Source organism: Tiliqua scincoides, chromosome 2 (assembly GCF_035046505.1).
Source record: "Tiliqua scincoides isolate rTilSci1 chromosome 2, rTilSci1.hap2, whole genome shotgun sequence".
NCBI classification, from domain to species: domain Eukaryota; kingdom Metazoa; phylum Chordata; class Lepidosauria; order Squamata; family Scincidae; genus Tiliqua; species Tiliqua scincoides.
This window is the reverse complement of record NC_089822.1, coordinates 205,297,284-205,316,847: the sequence shown is the minus strand read 5'-3', so window position 1 is coordinate 205,316,847 and position 19,564 is coordinate 205,297,284. Positions and strand designations below refer to the sequence as shown.

The 19,564-nt window shown below is 44.1% G+C and overlaps 1 protein-coding gene across 1 annotated transcript in view; it reads left to right on the top strand.

The window, feature by feature from the left end:
• The window catches only part of CACNA2D2 (calcium voltage-gated channel auxiliary subunit alpha2delta 2), a 632,244-nt gene that overhangs the window by 495,460 nt on the left and 117,220 nt on the right, over positions 1-19,564 (top strand). The gene's annotated exons all lie outside the window — the stretch shown is intronic.

Sequence of the window (19,564 nt, the reverse complement as noted above, 5' to 3'; positions counted from 1 at the left end):
GCATGCTGTGACACAGGTAAGGGAGCCACTGGAAGAAGGTGAAAGGAAAGTGAAGCAGAAACATAAAGAATCAGTACAGATATAGATGCAAATGCCAGCTCTTGACATGCAAAGCAGAGTGGAGATCAAGCAAGGGAGGAAAGGACAAAGGTCACAAAACTGCATATGTGGTGGGAAGGGCAGGAATTACATTACTGATCTTTATTCATGTCTCATATATCATCAGTGGGGTTTCAGCAATGCTCAGGCCATAGCAATGACATTCACAATGACAGCTGTAACTGTTTAGGCAGAATGCATTTTTCTAGTCACAGCATATTGCAGTATGAGTGCTAACAAAATGCAATAGCCCCAGAAAAGTAGTACTGATAGGAGTGAAACATCTGGATCTCCTGCAATAAAGGCCTAACTGTACCTTTGTTCATTGCGCAAAGAAATGTTTGTCTGAGTGGGCCCTCAAAGCAGTATGTCAAAGAAAATAATCAGGACTATACTTCTCACAGAAATGCTTTTCAAAAGAAGGGTGGATGGTATCGAAGGGCCTGTTTCACTTATGTTTGTGTTTGTGAATATCATACACATGGTACAATTTTGTTTTTATGTTGATCTACTTAGATTCCCATCATTTTCCTCCACAAATCACACAAGTGCAGTTTTAAAGAAATCTTTAAAGCTACAGGTCAGGGAACATCTAAACATTAGCTCTTGAAATCTTACTGAAGTGGGACATGATTGAGACATACAAAATTATGCATGGGAAGGATAAAGTGGATAGAGAGATGCTCTTTACACTCTCACATAATACCAGAACCAGGGGACATCCACTAAAATTGAGTGTTGGGAGAGTTAGGACAGACAAAAGAAAATATTCCTTTACTCAGCATATGGTTGGTCTGTGGAACTCCTTGCCACAGGATGTGGTACTGGCATCTGGCCTGGATGTCTTCTGTCTTCACAACAGAAGACCTCGGGCAGATACCGCTGCCCGAATAGCCCCTCCTGACCAAGGAGTTAAGTCAGATAGAGGTTAAAAGAGAAGATGTTTCAGACCTCATTGATAAATTAAAGATCAATAAGTCACTGGACCCTGATGGCATTCACCCAAGAGTTATTAAGGAATTGAAGAATGAAGTTGCAGATCTCTTGACTAAGATATGCAACTTGTCCCTCAAAACAGCCACGGTGCTAGAAAATTGGAGGATAGCAAATGTCACGCCTATCTTTAAAAAGGGAAAGAGGGGGGACCCGGGAAACTATAGGCCGGTCAGCCTAACATCTATACCGGGTAAGATGGTGGAATGCCTCATCAAAGATAGGATCTCAAAACACATAGATGAACAGGCCTTGCTGAGGGAGAATCAGCATGGCTTCTGTAAGGGTAAGTCTTGCCTCACGAACCTTATAGAATTCTTTGAAAAGGTCAACAGGCATGTGGATGCGGGAGAACCCGTGGACATTATATATCTGGACTTTCAGAAGGCGTTCGACATGGTCCCTCACCAAAGGCTACTGAAAAAACTCCACAGTCAGGGAATTAGAGGACAGGTCCTCTCATGGATTGAGAACTGGTTGAAGGCCAGGAAACAGAGAGTGGGTGTCAATGGGCAATTTTCACAATGGAGAGAGGTGAAAAGCGGTGTGCCGCAAGGATCTGTCCTGGGACCGGTGCTTTTCAACCTCTTCATAAATGACCTGGAGACAGGGTTGAGCAGTGAGGTTGCAAAGTTTGCGGATGACACCAAACTTTTCCAAGTGGTGAAGACCAGAAGTGATTGTGAGGAGCTCCAGAAGGATCTCTCCAGACTGGCAGAATGGGCAGCAAAATGGCAAATGCGCTTCAATGTCAGTAAGTGTAAAGTCATGCACATTGGGGCAAAAAATCAAAACTTTAGATATAGGCTTATGGATTCTGAGCTATCTGCGACAGATCAGGAGAGAGATCTTAGGGTGGTGGTGGACAGGTCGATGAAAGTGTCGACCCAATGTGCGGCGGCAGTGAAGAAGGCCAATTCTATGCTTGGGATCATTAGGAAAGGTATTAAGAACAAAACGGCTAATATTATAATGCCGTTGTACAAATCGATGGTAAGGCCACACCTGGAGTATTGTGTCCAGTTCTGGTCGCCGCATCTCAAAAAAGACATAGTGGAAATGGAAAAGGTGCAAAAGAGAGCGACTAAGATGATTACGGGGCTGGGGCACCTTCCTTATGAGGAAAGGCTACGGCGTTTGGGCCTCTTCAGCCTAGAAAAGAGACGCCTGAGGGGGGACATGATTGAGACATACAAAATTATGCAGGGAATGGACAGAGTGGATAGAGAGATGCTCTTTACACTCTCACATAACACCAGAACCAGGGGACATCCACTAAAATTGAGTGTTGGGAGAGTTAGAACAGACAAAAGAAAATATTTCTTTACTCAGCGTGTGGTTGGTCTGTGGAACTCTTTGCCACAGGATGTGGTGATGGCGACTGGCCTGGACGCCTTTAAAAGGGGATTGGACAAGTTTCTGGAGGAAAAATGCATTACAGGGTACAAGCCATGATGTATATGCGCAACCTCCTGATTTTAGAAATGGGCTATGTCAGAATGCCAGATGCAAGGGAGGGCACCAGGATGCAGGTCTCTTGTTATCTGGTGTCCTCCCTGGGGCATTTGGTGGGGCCGCTGTGAGATACAGGAAGCTGGACTAGATGGGCCTATGGCCTGATCCAGTGGGGCTGTTCTTATCTTCTTATGTTCTTACTGAGTTCTGGGTCTGGAAGCAACTTGAAAATATTCAGCAGTTTGGCTGCAGGAAAATGAGTCAGGGGGAAAAGAAAACAGGCAAGGGTAGCAGGCGAGGGAGTGTTCCTTGTAGATTATACCGCTCTTTCTATCTTTTTTACCCTCTCAGGTTTGGCAAGAAAGAATGGACAATTTGGGAAAGATGGACAGTACCCATAGAACCATGGTACCCCTGCCTCAGCCCACATTTATATATTTTATTGCATTTATACCTGGCCTTCCTCAGAGGATTCAGGGCAGCACACATTATTCTTTGGCCCTTTTATCTTCATGACAACTCTGTGAAGTGGGTTAGGCTGGGAAATAATAGCAACTGGCCATAGGTAACTCACAGTTACGTTCCTGTTACCTATCCCTTCTCTCTGCCACCAGAACTGGTGTTCTCTGACTAGTCAGAGCATTAGTTCCAGCAGCAGGGTGTGTTTTATGGCCATCACAAGTGGTCTTAAGGAAGCATGTGGAGCTGCGTGTGTCCATCCTGCTGCCAAAGAAGCCATGGCAGCAGGGTCAAGAGCAGCCACTGCCAACATCGTGGGGGCACGCAGTGCAGTATTAGTATGGGGATGGGCGGGGGAGTAACTGGGAGGGGAGAAAGGAGGAACAGGGCATGAAGGCAGTGGGCGGGGTGGATCTGTCAACAGTGGTGCACTCCAGATGCCATCCCTTCCATTTTAAGGCCACCTGTCCATTTCCTCAGACATACACCACCAAAAGTGGTGGTGTATGTCCAAAAAGACCCATAGACGGCCCAAGGGCTTGATGGGAAGCAAGTATAAATTTTTATACAGTACTTACCTCCTGTATGCCCTGGCATCACCTTCCCCCATGGGATGCAGTACAAGCCTTTTTGGCGCAGCTGCTTTGGCAGGATGGGAGTAAGGGGTGGGGAATGGATAGGATTAGGTTGTCAGAAAGCTTCATGAAAGTCACTGAGTAGAAATGGCTGTGAACATGTTGTACATCATATGGGGGCATCTTATAGGATTATCCTATGCCTACTGGGAGATGTTTGCAAAATGGTACATGGGATACGGGGACAGAGGATCAGTCCTATGTGGTGGTTTGTTCCTGTGTATATGTTTCTGCAGGAAGGGATTTATAAACAAGTGCCTGCTTAGCAAAAGGTGTCGGGGGAAAACTTCCAAGTGCCTTCAGGTGTGTCTTCAGCCTTTCTGCCACTGGAAATTTTCTCAACTACCATGAAGCAATGGAGCATTCTGAGTAATGAAATGTAAATTAGCACAGTGCACCCAGATCTACCACTACAAGGGTCTATTAAACTGGAGCGGGATTTGCCCAGGTCATGCGTGCAGGCAGCCATCCAGCAGACTCTCCCTTTCCTTCCCATCTCAAACATCTTCTCGGTGTCTCTGCACCCTCCTTCTTTCAACTAGTCTGTATGAAATTCCAAGTCTGTGAGCAGCCAGCTCTGTCCAATTTTCATTTCACACATCGTTGCCATTGGAAAATGGATACAATAACACAGGCAGGGGCATCCAAGCTGCAGCTCTCATCTGCTTCTCCCCCTCCCTTCCTTTGTGTATCTGGAGAAGAGAGGGAGAGGGGGTTAGATAGATAGATTATAAGTTTAGATACAGATAAATGGGGCTGGATTCCTCCGCCCTCCCCACTGAAGTTGCAATTGTAAATTTAGTTTTTATTCACAGACAGCTTTAGGTAAGGCTCTCTGCTCTGAAGGGGGAAAAAAGGAAAAAGAAAAGTGATTTTCAAGGAACAGAGCCAGAAGGACAGAGAGATAAATGCAGCACACAGACATACTGCATTTAAGTGAGGACTGCAAGCATCAATTTTGCCACACACCAAGTTAAGCATGATTGAATCAGTTACGATTAGTCCAGGTAAAAGGCACTAGCTGGCTTGGCAGCACTAATTATGCTTGTGCAAGTACAGGGTGCTTAGGATTTAATTTTCCTCTATTTATTGGAGACTCTTGTAAATCAGAAGAACTGGTCCAGCTTCCTGCAGTGTGTGTGGGTATGTGTGTGCCCAGGGGGAATAATAGAAATTATGGTGCCTTTGCTTTACAGCATGCTGCTTTTAGATTGTAAGTAAACCTTCTTCCTTCACATTGATTTTGCCTGTGTCCAAGACAGGTCTCCCCGTCCCCATCCCCCTGGGAATGAATAACGTTTCTTTTGTTACCTGCATCTTCTCCCACCCGGGAGGCTGCATTGCTTGTTCAAACAAGTATTTAGCAGCCATGCAAAGACAGCAGGGGACATTTTGAGCAAAAAGCCTTGGCTAGCCAACAAAGGGGAAAAAAATATTTGAGTTGCAGAAGGTTTTTATTTTTTTAATAGCCTTCATTTGCATAAACAGCAGTAACTTGTTTCAAGTCTGTCCTTTAAACTTCAGGTCTCTTCTTATCTGGAAACAGACAAAGCACAGTTACCACAGGCCTGCCTACAGGGCTGATAAGGCTCTCTCTGCCATGCAATGTGGGTCTGATCTCTTCCTTTCTGCATGTGCATTAATGCAATGGCAGGGTGATGGAGTTGAAAACACAGGCTTTTGGCAGAAAGTCGGGACACGCTCTGGCTTTCCCGCACATCAACTCCAAAATAGTTGGATCTTTAAATATGCCTGCCTCCAAGAGGTGGAACTGGATTTTTACAACAATTTAGAATCTTTCAATTTGGGCTCAAAGTATGGCCAGTGAACAGTCATTCTTGCTAGGCACAAATTGATCTTCAAAAATCACCAGCAAGTAGGAGGTGAATTTATCTGAAAGGGAACAAAACTGAACCCACCACGAACACCATCTTGGCTAAATCAGATTAAGGGCCCAATCTATAAATGGATTTTGGCTGGCACAAGTCCTTTGCGCAAGCCCAGCAGGGTCACAAAAGTGTTGTAAAGCACTTTTGCACCACTGAGAGAGCAGGGAGGCCAGCCCAAGCCCTGTTGGGCTAGCGAACAGGTAAGCCCGCGCCAACCAAGCCAGGCCAGCGTGGGGGCCTGGAGGGTGGGCGAAGGGAGCAGCAGGCAGGCTTATGAGCAGATGGCAGGTGAGTGGGGCTGGGACCAGGATCCAGCACTTGTGCCAGATCCTAACCCCAGTCTTGGGCAGCCCTGAGCAGGTCCAGGCTGCTCAGACTGCACCACCTCTTGAGGTAGCTCAGATCAAAGTAGCTCCATTGGGGCTGCTGTGGCTTTACCCAGGTAAGGGGAAGGAATTCCCCTTGCCCTGGGCTGAGCTGCACTCGGCCTCAGCCCTGCGTTGGATATGGGGCAGGCCAGCCAGCCTCCCCGTGCCAGCGCAAGTTAGGATTGGGCTGTAAGATATATAAAATGTGTATATAAGGAGCAACCTGAGTTATTTCCAGATACTAGGAGTCACAGGAGAACTGCCTCCCCATGATTTCTTCTCATGCTATTCCAGTAATATGGGCACTCAATCAGTTGTTGTGTGAGAAGGAACCACATCCTTTGCTAAATTCACATGGTTCCTTTATGTTCACATTACTGAAATCAGTAAAGCAGCTACCACGTTTTCCAGACTCACAAAGAGAGTCTGGTCCAACAAGAAGCTGATGGAACATACCAAGATCCAGGTCTACAGAGCTTGCGTCCTGAGTACACTTCTGTACTGCAGCGAGTCATGGACTCTTCACTCACAACAGGAGAGGAAACTGAATGCTTTCCACATGCGCTGCCTCCGACGCATCCTCGGCATCACCTGGCAGGACAAAGTTCCAAACAACACAGTCCTGGAACGAGCTGGAATCCCTAGCATGTATGCACTGCTGAAACAGAGACGCCTGCGTTGGCTTGGTCATGTTGTGAGAATGGATGATGGCCGGATCCCAAAGGATCTCCTCTATGTTGAACTCGTGCAAGGAAAGTGCCCTACAGGTAGACCACAGCTGCGATACAAGGACATCTGCAAGAGGGATCTGAAGGCCTTAGGAGTGGACCTCTACAGGTGGGAAACCCTGGCCTCTGAGCGGCCCGCTTGGAGGCAGGCTGTGCAGCATGACCTTTCCCAGTTTGAAGAGACACTTGGCCAACAGTCTGAGGCAAAGAGGCAAAGAAGGAAGGCCCACAGCCAGGGAGACAGATCAGGGACACACTACACTTGCTCCCAGTGTGGAAGGGATTGTCACTCCCAAATCGGCCTTTTCAGCCACACTAGTCGCTGTGCCAGAACCACCATCCAGATCGCGATACCATAGTCTTCCGAGACTGAAGGTTGCCAACAACTGAAATCATGAAGAAGCCACAATGAAGATGTGTCTGTACCACAATTGGAAGATGTGATTCAGCCCATATAGTGAGTACCAGATGAGTAATGCCTCTGGCCCAGCACTGTAAACCCTGACTGTCAGTAACTATCCATGACCTTGGGCAAAATTTCTCTCCTAGCCACAGTTCATCGGAAATTGTAAAGAACTGAACTTGTAGGCTGGGCCACATCAGATAGGTTGCCCCCTCCTCCCCCACTACTCTACTCCCAATTTGTTTTAGGGGCATTTTGTACATGTGAATATGTGAAATCGTTGTTATTGTTGTTGTTGTTGATGATGATGACAGTATTTATATACCGCTTTTCAACAAAAGTTCACAAAGCGGTTGACAGAGAAAATAAACAAACAACGAATGGCTCTTTGTGTATGTCTCCTTTAAGTTGGCTCAGCTTGGGAAATCTGTAGGCAGTCACATAAAGGTATAATTTATAGCCCAATCCTTTCTCCTGCCAGCCCAGATCACACAGCAGTGCTAAGGGAGCATGAACTGCATGCTATCATGGGGGGGGGGGGCAACCAGAAAGCCTAGGAGAGATATGTAAAAATCTTTGTTTCTTACCTTCCCATAGGCCTCCCAGTCTCCAGTGGGTCTCCTCAGACCCACAGCAGCTATTTAGCTGGAATAAATCTGAGGAACCTTAGGGGGTGCATCAGGCTGCACAAAGGGGGATAGGATCTTGGCATGCACAATGGTGAGCAAGATCCTTCCCCTCCCATCTCCAGTTCAGCCCAGTACCCAAACTGATCCACCCCCACTGACACCTTACCTGCTCCTGTGAGCAACCTGGGAGGTGGTGGTGCATGCGCAGGACCTCTGGCTGCTTGTGCCAGTGGCTCTGAAGTGCATGATAGTGGTGTAGTTTCCACACCGCTGGAAAATGGCTTATACTGACAGACTGCAAGATCCATCAGGGTTAGCCATGATAGGAGTGGGCTGCCCGTATGTTGAACATTTGTCTTTAAGCAACAGACTGCAAGCCTTTTCTTTTCACCTCTTAAGAGCACACACCAGAAACCACCTTGAAAAAGTTACTGCTAAGAAGCCATAAATAAATACTTTCCAGACTTACCTTTCACTGTGGTCTCTGTTTCATATTTTATATGTTCTGATTGAAAGACTTCCATATATTTTGGGAACAGCAGGTTCCTGTAGATTTTCTTGAAGTGTCTGTTTTACAAAGGCAGCACAATGCAGCCCCTGTTTTGAGGGCTTCTATTCTGCCACAATGCAATATGGACAGAACTTCTAAGCAATCATAAGACTAGTCTTGTTGATATCCTCCATGGAGCATGCTTCAAGACAGGCCATGACCCTGTTTATTCCTTAGCTTCTTGAGGGACCTGTTTCATTTTTGATGGAAGGAGCACTTGAGTATAATGTATAATAATACAACCCTTTGTCTATGATACTGGAATATGAAATGGTTTGATTCAGTTTAACTTAAAAGAGGCACTTTTTCTAGTGGGTGCTCCTCTTTTATTTAGCAGGGGGAGAGTAACTGGCCCACCTCACCCCAGCACTGTCTTTTCTAGTGGCTGTCTGCTGGTGTTGCATCTTTTTACATTGTGAGCCCTTTTGGGACAGGGAGCCATTAGATATTTGATTTTCTCTGTAAACTGCTTTGTGAACTTTTTGTTGAAAAGCGGTATATAAATACTGTTGTTGTTGTTGTTGTTGTTGTTTAACTGCACAGAGAGTACAGACCACTCTCTTGAGATCTTGGGTGAGCTATGTAGAAAATCATGGAGCTATGGGAAACTCTTTCAATGAACCAGCACAAATTAAGCCTTGTGCCAAACACTTCCTGAAACTGTTGAGCACCTGGTAACTTCTGCTGTAAGTTTTTGGAGGCTCTAGACTAGAGTCAGTAGGGCTGTGAACTATTGATGGGAAAGTAGGCAGTGAAATGAAGATCCGCTAGATATGAATGTCATGTTCCTATTTGATTAAATTGAACCTGCCGCAATCATGGAAACATGGCAGGGTCTGGTTTCAAAAAAGCCACATGGTGAATGGGGCTGAACTGTCCCTGCATGGACCACTTACAACCCAATCCTATGGGCTTATGTGGAACAAGTGTCCTATCAATGCTACTTGTTTTCCTGCTGCTGTAAAAGCACTTCTGGCAGCACACAAATTTGCTAGCACAGGTCCAAGTAGACCCTACCTGCCCAGTGCTGCAGAGACTTACCCCAGATAAGGGAATGAATTACCCAGAGGAGACCTCCGAAATGGTCCTCACCCTGCAGGATGCAGCAGCCACCATTTCAGTTCCAGACCAAAATGTGTTCATCAGGCCTCACCTGGAGTACTGTGTCCAATTCTGGGTACCTCACATTAAGAAAGATGCAGCCAAACTCAAGTGGGTTCAGACAAGAGTTGTAAGGATGATCAGAGGATTAGAGAACAAGCCCTCTGAGGAAAGGTTAAGGGAACTTGGCATGTTTAGCCTGAAGAAGAGAAGGCCGAGAGGGAATATGATAGTGCTCTTCAAATACCTGAAGGGCTGTCATATGGAAGAAGGGAATAATTTATTCTCAGCCGTCTCTGAAAGTAGAACTAGAGCAAATGGGTACAAACTGCAAGTGAGGATATTCTGGCTGGGACATCAGGAAGAAATTCCTGACAGTCAGGGTGATTCAGAAGTGGAACAGACTGCCAAGGGAGATGGTGGGTTCTCCCTCACTGGAGATCTTCAAGCAGGGGCTTGATAGCCACCTGCTGGAGATGCTCTTAGAGGATTTCCTGCTACAGGCAGGGGATTGATGAACTTGTGTGTCCCTTCCTACTCTCTGATTCTGTGAAATTGATAGGATTGGGCCCTAAATCTCCCTCCTCCTTTCTGTCAGTGGGCACAACCCTATGTATGTCTACTCAGAAGTAAGTCACATTGTATTCAATAAGTGTGTGTAGGATTGCAATCAAATATTACTTCCAGTGTTGGAGTTATTGTTCCAATAACTGGAACAAAAGTTCCTGGGAGGAGGGGCTGTGGGGAGGTAAGCCTCTGGACAAAGAAGAGTTCTGCATTCCTGGCATCCACACACATTTTGCTCCTTAAGATGAACCTAATGTATTTTGTCTGATTGTGGCAGATTGGGGTTAAAATAAATGGGAACTGCACTTTTGATTTCCTTTGGCTCTGAGGAGACAGCACTATTGCAGGCAATGATCAGCAATGTTCAGATGAGTGTGTGTGCATGGAATGCATGAGTCATGTTGCTGTATGAGTGCTCTGTGAGTGGTCTGCAAGTATGTGAACAGCATAAGTATGTATGAGCGTACTGTCTGAATGGTGTGTGAAGTTTGTGTGACTACATTGTGCAGTTGTGTGAGAGGCTAATGGGTAGTAACAAGATGCAGCAAACAAAAAACCAATCTGAAAATGCTTTACATGACTGTGTATTCACTTGTCTGTCCTCCTCAAGCATTAGCTGATCAAACAGGCAATTGTGCTTTAATCTGTGCTATGTCATCTCCTTGACAAATAGCTCTGAGTGATGGCAGTGAGCACTCAGAGTGATCGGACTTTCTTTGTCAGAAAATTAATGACCGAACCACTCCAGTTAATTGTTGGTGATTGCTCCCCATTAATTATTAACATTCCTCAATTGTGGGTTATTAGGGATAGAGCAGGGAGGAAACCGAAAGGCCTTGCATTCCATCACAATATTAACACCCTAACTGAAACACATAAAGCTTGGTGGCTAAAAATGCTGGAACAAAATAGTTTCAGCTTCTCCTTGAGCTTTCTCTGCAAAGTGCCTGTTTACACATTCTGCAGCTAAATCATTCAGAATTCCATTCCTCATCAGTATCATAGTGTAAGCCAGGCACCTTCATAGTTTTTACTCACTCACTCACTCTCTCTCTCTCTCTCTCTCTCTCTCTCTCTCTCTCTCTCTCTCTGATTCTGTCCAATTTTTCTCTTTCTCCTCTTAAAAATATTTTTTTAAAAGAAGAAAATAAAATGGTGTTAGTGCTGCTGGTATAACTCACCTTAGCTGGGGGGAGCACTACACACCTATGACTCAGGCTCTGTTAAACACCAATGTTGTGACAAGGCTAGCTGCAGGATTTTCTAGGCAATCAGTGGACCACTCCACCTCTACCATTGCAAGGGCCATCTCTCAGCCAAGAGTCATACATTGCAAAGCTGGGGCTAGAAGAATACAAGTCTGAAAGAAGAATTTAATAACCATCCCTTCCATCCTCTTCTGCCAGAAGATCCTCTTCCATCTTCTTCTTCCCACCTCGGATCACCTCCCCCCAACCCCAAGGCCCTCACCGCCTGGAGCTCTTACCTAACTCCAGGCAGCATCTGGCCATTGCTGACACTAGTGCAGACACAGGGTGTCACAGGCGTGCCTTACGGCATGTTTACAACAACCAACACCAGTGGTACACTCATACCACTGGCACTAAAGAGCTCAGGACTGGGCTCTTGGACCACTGAAAGGTTGTTAGTGTAAGCAGGGAGCTGACCAGCTAAACACTTCTGATGCATTCTGGCATAAACCATCCTCATGATTATGCACCAGTGGTTTCTAGTGCATTAATGTACATGCATCCTTACACAAGTGTCATTGGGATAACAGCAAGGAGTTATAGACAGCAGCAAAAGTGAACTGAGCAGAGGGAGTAAAAGGATCATGTTGAATTGAAATGGAAATGGTTCACCAGATATGGTATGACCTTTACTCAAAGAGTTTTTTTAATAGGATTTAGTTCAACTTGGAGCCCAATCCTAGGCATGTCTACTCAGAAGTAAGTTCCATTATAATCAATGGGGCTTACTCACAGGAAAGTGTGGATAGGATTGTAGCCTTGTTTCTCTGAGATAGACCATACAAAAATAATTTGCCCTTCCCCAGAAGCGAATTATTCACTTCAATGAATGTACTGTAATCCCGTTTACCTGGTTCTGTTTAAAATGAATTATTTTTAATCTAGTTTTAGCTCCCTTATTTCCTCTTATTCAGAAATCATTTCCATTTCCAAAGAATCATTTCCTCTTATTCAGAAATCAGTGCCATGTTTCCGCAAGACAAAGCTAAACAACAGAAGTACTCACAACAGAGTTGCCCTTTAGCCTCATAGAGATCTAGGGAGCTGGCTCTATTTAACCTGCATTGGAAGGATGATGTCGCTTCAGTTCAAATTTTGAATTATAATGGGAGTCAGAGTGTGGTTATTGTCTTGGATGCTGGCCCAGGACAGAAGTCAAAAGACACAGGTGTCCTTCCTGGCTCTGCTGCTGACCTGCTATTTAGTCTTTTCCTGGTCGTTCCACAGTTGTGGCTCCAGCTACCATTTATACTATGGCAATTATTATGGAAACAGACAGAACTCTGATCAGCATGCAGTTCTCTGGGTAATAATGTAACCCCCCAGAATTACAGTAATCTGCAGACTGAGGGCCAAAACTAAGCTAAACATATGTGAAATTTTGTGTTTCTGTTCTTTGGAACATTGGAACATTGGAACATTGGAACATTGGAAATCATCCTTGGAAGGCCAAAACTAAGAACAGAAGGGTGGGGAGGAAGGAGGGAATAGCTGGTTAGCTCTTTCTCCTCTTGCCGTTTGACTGCTAAAAATCACACCATCCCCCCACACACATGCACACACATGCTTTCTTCCTATTTGCAGGGAAAGGGAAAAGATGCAGGAATGATATTTAACAAATGTCTGGAGGGGAAAAATTAAATAGCTCCCTCCGCATGTCATTCCACTCTTGGTCACAGCCTTCCAAGGTTTAATTTAATTTTTTTTAAAAGAGGGAATAGACATGACATTTCATGTCATATGTAGTTCTGTCCTCATGCGGAGCATTAAATATCAACATTGCTGGGAGAAATCTCTAACACAAATAGACTGTAATATTGTTAAGAAGACATTTACAGAACTACCCTCTACATTCAGATATGAGTCCAATTGGATTCAGTAGAACTTACAGGTCAATAAGGATTATAGGATTGTATTGACATTTGGGGCTTTGAAGGGGCACAAAACAGAAAAATTCCATTTGTATTGTTAATTTTGACTATTTCCAGTACAAGCATGCCCGGTAACCACAGGAGTTACATTCCAGAACCCACCATGGATACCTGAAACTGTGGATAAAAGATAACAGCATTCAGTGAACGGCATAACATTTAACCACAGCAAGGGATCACCCCCCCCCCCATCATGCTTGGTACAATAGCACAGTAGAGTTCAGTACTGTATGGAATTAATCCTGTTCCTTAATGTACAGTTCTGTTCAATCTATCGATGTACATGCTAACCACGTTCCCAAATACTTCCTCCTTCATTTTCTACACAAGTTCCTCTCCCACCCACTTCTGGTCCGGCTCTTATTGCCTGTCTGCAACGCCTGCATGTTTCTCAGGGAGAAAGGATCCCTGGATCTCGCCCACTGTCTCCTCCCCTTTCCTGAGTTGCTGGCGAGCACCTTGTGGGGGAGGCAGGACAGCTTTCCCACTCAATCGCTTGCCTAGTGGCTTCTCCCTATGTGAGGGGAAGAAAGCCTCACTTGTGCAAAGCCCTGCTGAGAGCCCTTTACAGATGTGTGTGTGTGTGTGTGTGTGTGTGTGTGTGTGTGTTTTAACCCCTTATCTGCTGCTCCTGTCAAGCGTTCTGTCTCAGGTGAAAGGGAAAAAAACTCCCTTGCTTTTAAAGCCAGCTGAGAGCTCTGCTGAAAACCAATGACAGATTTGTGTGTGTGTTTTAACCCCTTATCTGCTGCCCCCTATCAAGGGGTTTCTCTCCAGGTGAAAGGAACCTCGCACATTTTAATCATCCCCTGTACATTAAAGAACAGGATTAATTCAGTACAGTACTGAACTCTACTATTGTACCAAGCCTGATAGGGGACAATGGAGCTGCACATGGTGCACATGGGGGGTGCAGATCCAGATCTGCAGATAACTGAAACCACGGAGACCAGATCCGCTGATGCGGGGACACATCTGTATTATACGGGTTGAGGCTACTTATCTGTGGATTTTGGGTCCACAGATTTGGTTCAACACTGGTCTTAGCTGATGTTGGTAGTGTGGGGTTCTCTATTTTAAAAGGGTACTGTTTTTGTTATCTATATTGTGATGCACTTTTTATTGCTGCTATAACTGTGGCACCCACCTCCTTGTGATCCAATCACATAATTTTTTTTCTGCCTCAATCATTTTATTGATTAATCTGACAAATTTATTATTATTATTTTAATCAACACACACAAACATATAACATACATTTAGGAGTGCTAAATACCATATACCATTAACTAATTAATCATACTATATCTCCTAATCTACTTACTCATCTATTTCTACCTCTTATTGATTTATCCATTTATTTATATAATATACAATAAATTTTCCCTAATGCCCTATACTATATTTTCTAAATATCCACTTTCTACCAAGCAAAAACTAATTTCAATTGCTCATTAATATTAAAACAAAATAATCTAATTACCAAAATTATCACCTCAGCTATTTCAACTCCAATCTAATTCTCCAATCTAATTACCCTTTTTTCTTTGACATAATAACCACATATAAAACAAATTCTTCCACACGTTTACATTTCCAGCTATATTTTTAATACATTCTAATTCATATTTATCAATTTCATACGTATTCTTTTTTTTTTCTTCAAATAAATTTGGACCATTGTTATTAGCTGAATAAATCCTCCAATTTTCTTTAACCCTCAGATTACCCCTCAGAGTTCTTTTTCTTTCTTACTTTCAATTTCTTCTCCTGTAATATCTTTAATAATTTATCTCTATAACAGAATCTGATAAATCCACACTTTCTTATATAGGGTGTGTTCATTCTTCCAGTTAACTGGGATATCTTTTCTCCTTCTTGTTCCAACAAATTTTGTGATTTGTGCACTCCTGTTACTCTGTCCGTCTTATCTTTCTTAATCTCCATGAGCGCCTCTTCTTCGTCCGGTTGATCATCCTGTTGATTTTCCTCCTTGTCTGCTTTTTCACTCCCTTGTTTATCTTCTGCTTGTTTCTTCACATCTTCCAATTGTTCCTTTCAGACATCTATCTGTTGGGAAAGAGTCTCCAGACTGGCTTGAATCTGCAAGGACCAATTCAGCTGTTGTCACTCCATAACAAGCAATCTCTCCATATTAATCAAGATTTTCTGTATCCACATTTCTGGAACAGAGTCCATTTTGCAATTTCTCTCTAGTCCACTAGAGGTCCACAACATATTATTCTCCTCACTTCCACCAGGTCATTACTACTCTGCCATCCGCATTAGTTACATACCTCTTGCAGATAACAATCCAGTACTTAACGGAGAGAAAAACAAAACAAAAGAAAACAGTCTCACCATCTCTGGTGCAGAGAAAACAAAGCTCTTTCACATCTAATGAGAATTATATTTATATCCAATTATGTCCAAGAATAATTCTGGATTTTAGTTCACACCCAAGTTATAGTTGTAATTATAATCCACCACCAATTTATTCCACGACAGAGAAAAAGAGCACTTTCAACCTCCTTAAAAAGTCTCTTGTTAACGCCTCCAATATATCCAGGGCTTTTAGCCAAATCAGTCAATCAGAGCCGGGGACAATATTAACACTTGCTTATCTTAAATTTCCAGCTTAAACTTTACACTTCACGCTTTCCCCCCCCCCCCCCGTATGGCATCTCAGCATGGAGCCAGCAGCTTGATTGCAGATCACTGCACCTCCCCAATACTGTCACAAACAGATTCCTCTGAGAAGAAAGCCCGCCCCCCCCCCAAGTTGAGCTTTCAGTTTCCCAGATACCTGCACCGATGAAGATCTTGTCTCTCCTAACAAAGATCTTCAGGTCCTCTTCAGACCTGCAGTATTTCGGGGGGGAAACAAACTGTCTCCCAGGAGTTCCTGGGGACATGTCTGTTCGTCCACTGTTGGCTCCTCCTCCTCCCCAATCACATAGTTTGATCTCTGTCAAACCTAATACTGTGCCTTGGGTAGACTGAGCTAAAGATGCTCTTCTTCCTGCCTATACTTGTGGACTGGTCTTCTTAATTAATCTGGGCAGAAGGACATCTGATAAAAATAACACATCCATTCATTATTTTTGACATCTTTTGTAAAAACCGGGAATATCACATTTAACTGTTTTGAGAGCATACATTTCTGAATATAGTTAGTCTGGTAACTATTCCTCCAGTTACGTTCTTGTTCAGGCAAGGCAAAATTACTGTCCCGTTCATAGATTTCTTGGGGTGTTCATATGGTGGAGAACCAGCATTACCTCTTCCCCTCCATCATGCTGTGGAGGTAATGTGTGAACTTCCACACACATGCCCAATCATGCAGATACCCTGTTCATACCATTTCTCTCTCCCAAAAAGATGGAGAGAGAGGAATCCTTTGAACAGCAGCTCTGTGCAATCAGGCATTCCATGGTAGCCTTGGCTCAGACATTGTCTCATCTGTGTGGCAGAAGGGAGGAGACATGCTGTTCCGGAACTCCCCCAGGTAACATGTTTCAGAAAAAAGCCTCAAGTTGGGTTCAGCTGGAACCAGTTCTGTGATGCCAGCTGAACTCCCACAAAGGCAGGGCAAACGTGGGGAGGTCTGCTTCCAGCTGTGAGTGACATGGAAGAGAAAGCAGTGTGCTTCCTCGCTGCACATGAGGCACTGAGCTCAACTTCACACCCAAAGAAAATATAATCACTCCCAATTAGATAACATTAGTAATTGGGATTAGCAATCAAAGTCTGTCCATTTACAAGCAATTCCCAGTAATGCTGAGTAATTGACAGTAATTAAGCACTAATTAATTCATGCTGGGACTGATCCTGTTTGAGCCAGCCAGTGCCATCAAAACTCCCTCTAGCTTCTTTGAATGAAGGATCAGGCTCTGTGTAGACATAGGAGGAAATATCAGCCAATGATGTTTCAAGCTTTAGTTATAATTTAACATCATAATGAATTTTTAACACAGCTAAGTAGAGCTTTCCTTGCCATAACTCTCCTCTTAGGCACTTGTGCTTGATTAGTGTTTGCAGTAAGTGACAGTGGATCCTGGGGAATAAATTATATAGCATTGTGGCAGGGGGCAAGAACAGACAACCCTTCCCACAAAAGCATTCTTTCTTCCTTTGCTTCCAGTATTTTTGCATGTGTGGCAGTGGTTGCCCTTCTCACAATTCACTTTGCCCCTCCAACTATTTTTTTTCCAATCACTGCCCACACAAAAGTTAGTCTAACTTTTTGGATTGTTTGATGATAACCTGCTGTTTATTGCAGCCCTGGCCTTGGAACCCTCTGGCTAAACTGTTAAGGACCAAGAAGCAGAAGTATAAAGCCGTCAAGAAGATCTTGGCCAGGTTTTATGAGTTCAGGTATCTGCAGAAAGAATCAGTTAGAAAGAGTCCTTCCATCATATGCCTGTGTGATGTGTGCTTGATGCAGTGAGATCATAAGAGCTTTATGAACGATCAAGGTTAATAATAATAACCCTAATTCTTCCCATCCCATTGCAGGCCAGATGGGATGGTTACAATGTTCTCTGGAATTTTCCACTGAAGTTTCAGATTTTTGAACAAGAAAATCTAAATTCTGTGAATTGAATAATATTATTCTACTGTCCTGGTACTGCAAATAGAGGGATGAAGCAGGGAGATGGTAGGTTGGCTAATGCTACCCAGTGCATTCATGGAAGAGATGACATTTGAACCTGGTGTATAGTATATGTGCCCTGCATGCTTCATTTTTGGGACATGCTGTGCAGTGAAACAGTGGCTGTTTGGGTGAAGTTAAGAACTCAGTGTCCTCATGTTCACATTGCTTAGAAGCCATGAGAAAAGTTCTGGATGCAGCACTTTAAGCTCCCACAACGGTACTGTTTGCTTGTTGATATTCTAGCATCACGTTTGTGTTTTCATAGATTGGAAGCAGTTACAGAATTCTATATTTCTGTACTGGTTCAAGGCTAGTCAGGATCTGTGTGCTCATACTGTATAGCATGTTTAAATGTTTAAACCAGTTCACATACATTGGCTGGCATCCCAACAAGAACTTCCACCATTGGAAGTTCCCTCTGCTTTGTCCATGAGCAGAAGGAACATTCCACTCATGCAAGGACCCCTTTTGCGGGTGGGGTGGGGTGGGGGGAGGTGAACTGAAATGGCACAAGGAAGAGGATGTTTAATCTTTGTCTACCACACTGTTTTTCCCCATGTAAGTCACCTTTCCAAAGCTGCCATATGCTCCATGAAGAAAAATATATAATCACCAAGGAATAACCCGTGGGTTATTTCATTGTGGGGTATATGGCCTCAGAATATGCCATATTCATTGGGGGAAACAGTGCAGGGGAGAAGAATTAAACACGTTCCACCAATCCAATTCACACAAATCACCCCAGTGGCTGTTTTGAGGACAAATAAAAATGCTGCTGAGCCAATCACAATTATCCCAGCATATTGTTCAGTGTGGCCTGTCATGCAATACAGTGTGGCTGCATTCCTAACCACACTTTCCTGAGAGTAAGCCCCATTGAACAAAATAGGACTTACTTCTGAGTAGACCTGGTTAGGATTGTACCCTGTGTGTACATGGTTTAAGTTTCTGTGTGCACATATTGCTTTGTGCATGCTATGGTATGCAGCTGGGTGTGCTTTTTCTGCAGCAGTGATGGAATGTTTTTTATGACTCCCTGTACATTTTTGCACTCTGATGGGGAGTACTCTAATGGGGGGTAACTTGGTTTGGCAGGCAGGCAGAATTGCTGTATGCTTCTCGGTCCATGAGCAACTTTCCAGAGGGTGTCTTCTGTCACATGAAAATGAGGAAGCTGTGAAAAGAGGGATGAGCTGAGTGTAAAAGCAAACCAGAGAGTGTGAAAGAGCTAAAAACCCATTCTTGGGCTGTCAGTTACTTGCAAGCATCAAAAGGAAAAATGTGTCCCCTAGAGTCAGTGCTCCTGATTGTCACCCCACTCCACTGAATTCGCACATGCTCACCCTTTACCCTGGAGGAAGTGGTTAAGCTGGGGAAGCTGTTACAGAATTCAGCAGCAGAAAATCTACCAGACAGAGTACAACTTGGAAACTGGAGCAGCTTTTTAAATGAGACCCAGCAGGATGATAGTTCCATGTTTTGCTTTCATGAGAAAGTCAGGCCATGTAATTAGGCCACATGTATGGAGAAGTGCCATAGCAATACAACCAGGGAGCCAGGGTAGTGTTTGGGAGCCAGGGTGGTGTAGTGGTTTGGGAGGTGGACTTAGACCTGGAATATCCAGGTTCGAATCCCCCCTCAGCCACAAAGCTTCCTGGGTGACCATGGGCCAATCACTTTTTCTCAGCCTCACCTACCTCACAGGGTTGTTGTGAGGACAAAAGGAGGGGAGCAGCTGTATACACCACCCTGAGCTCTTTGGAGGAAGGGCAGTACAAAAATGTGAAAAATAAAAATAAAAAAACCTCTGGTGACAGTCTTCTTGCATTCTCTATTAATCTTTCAAATCC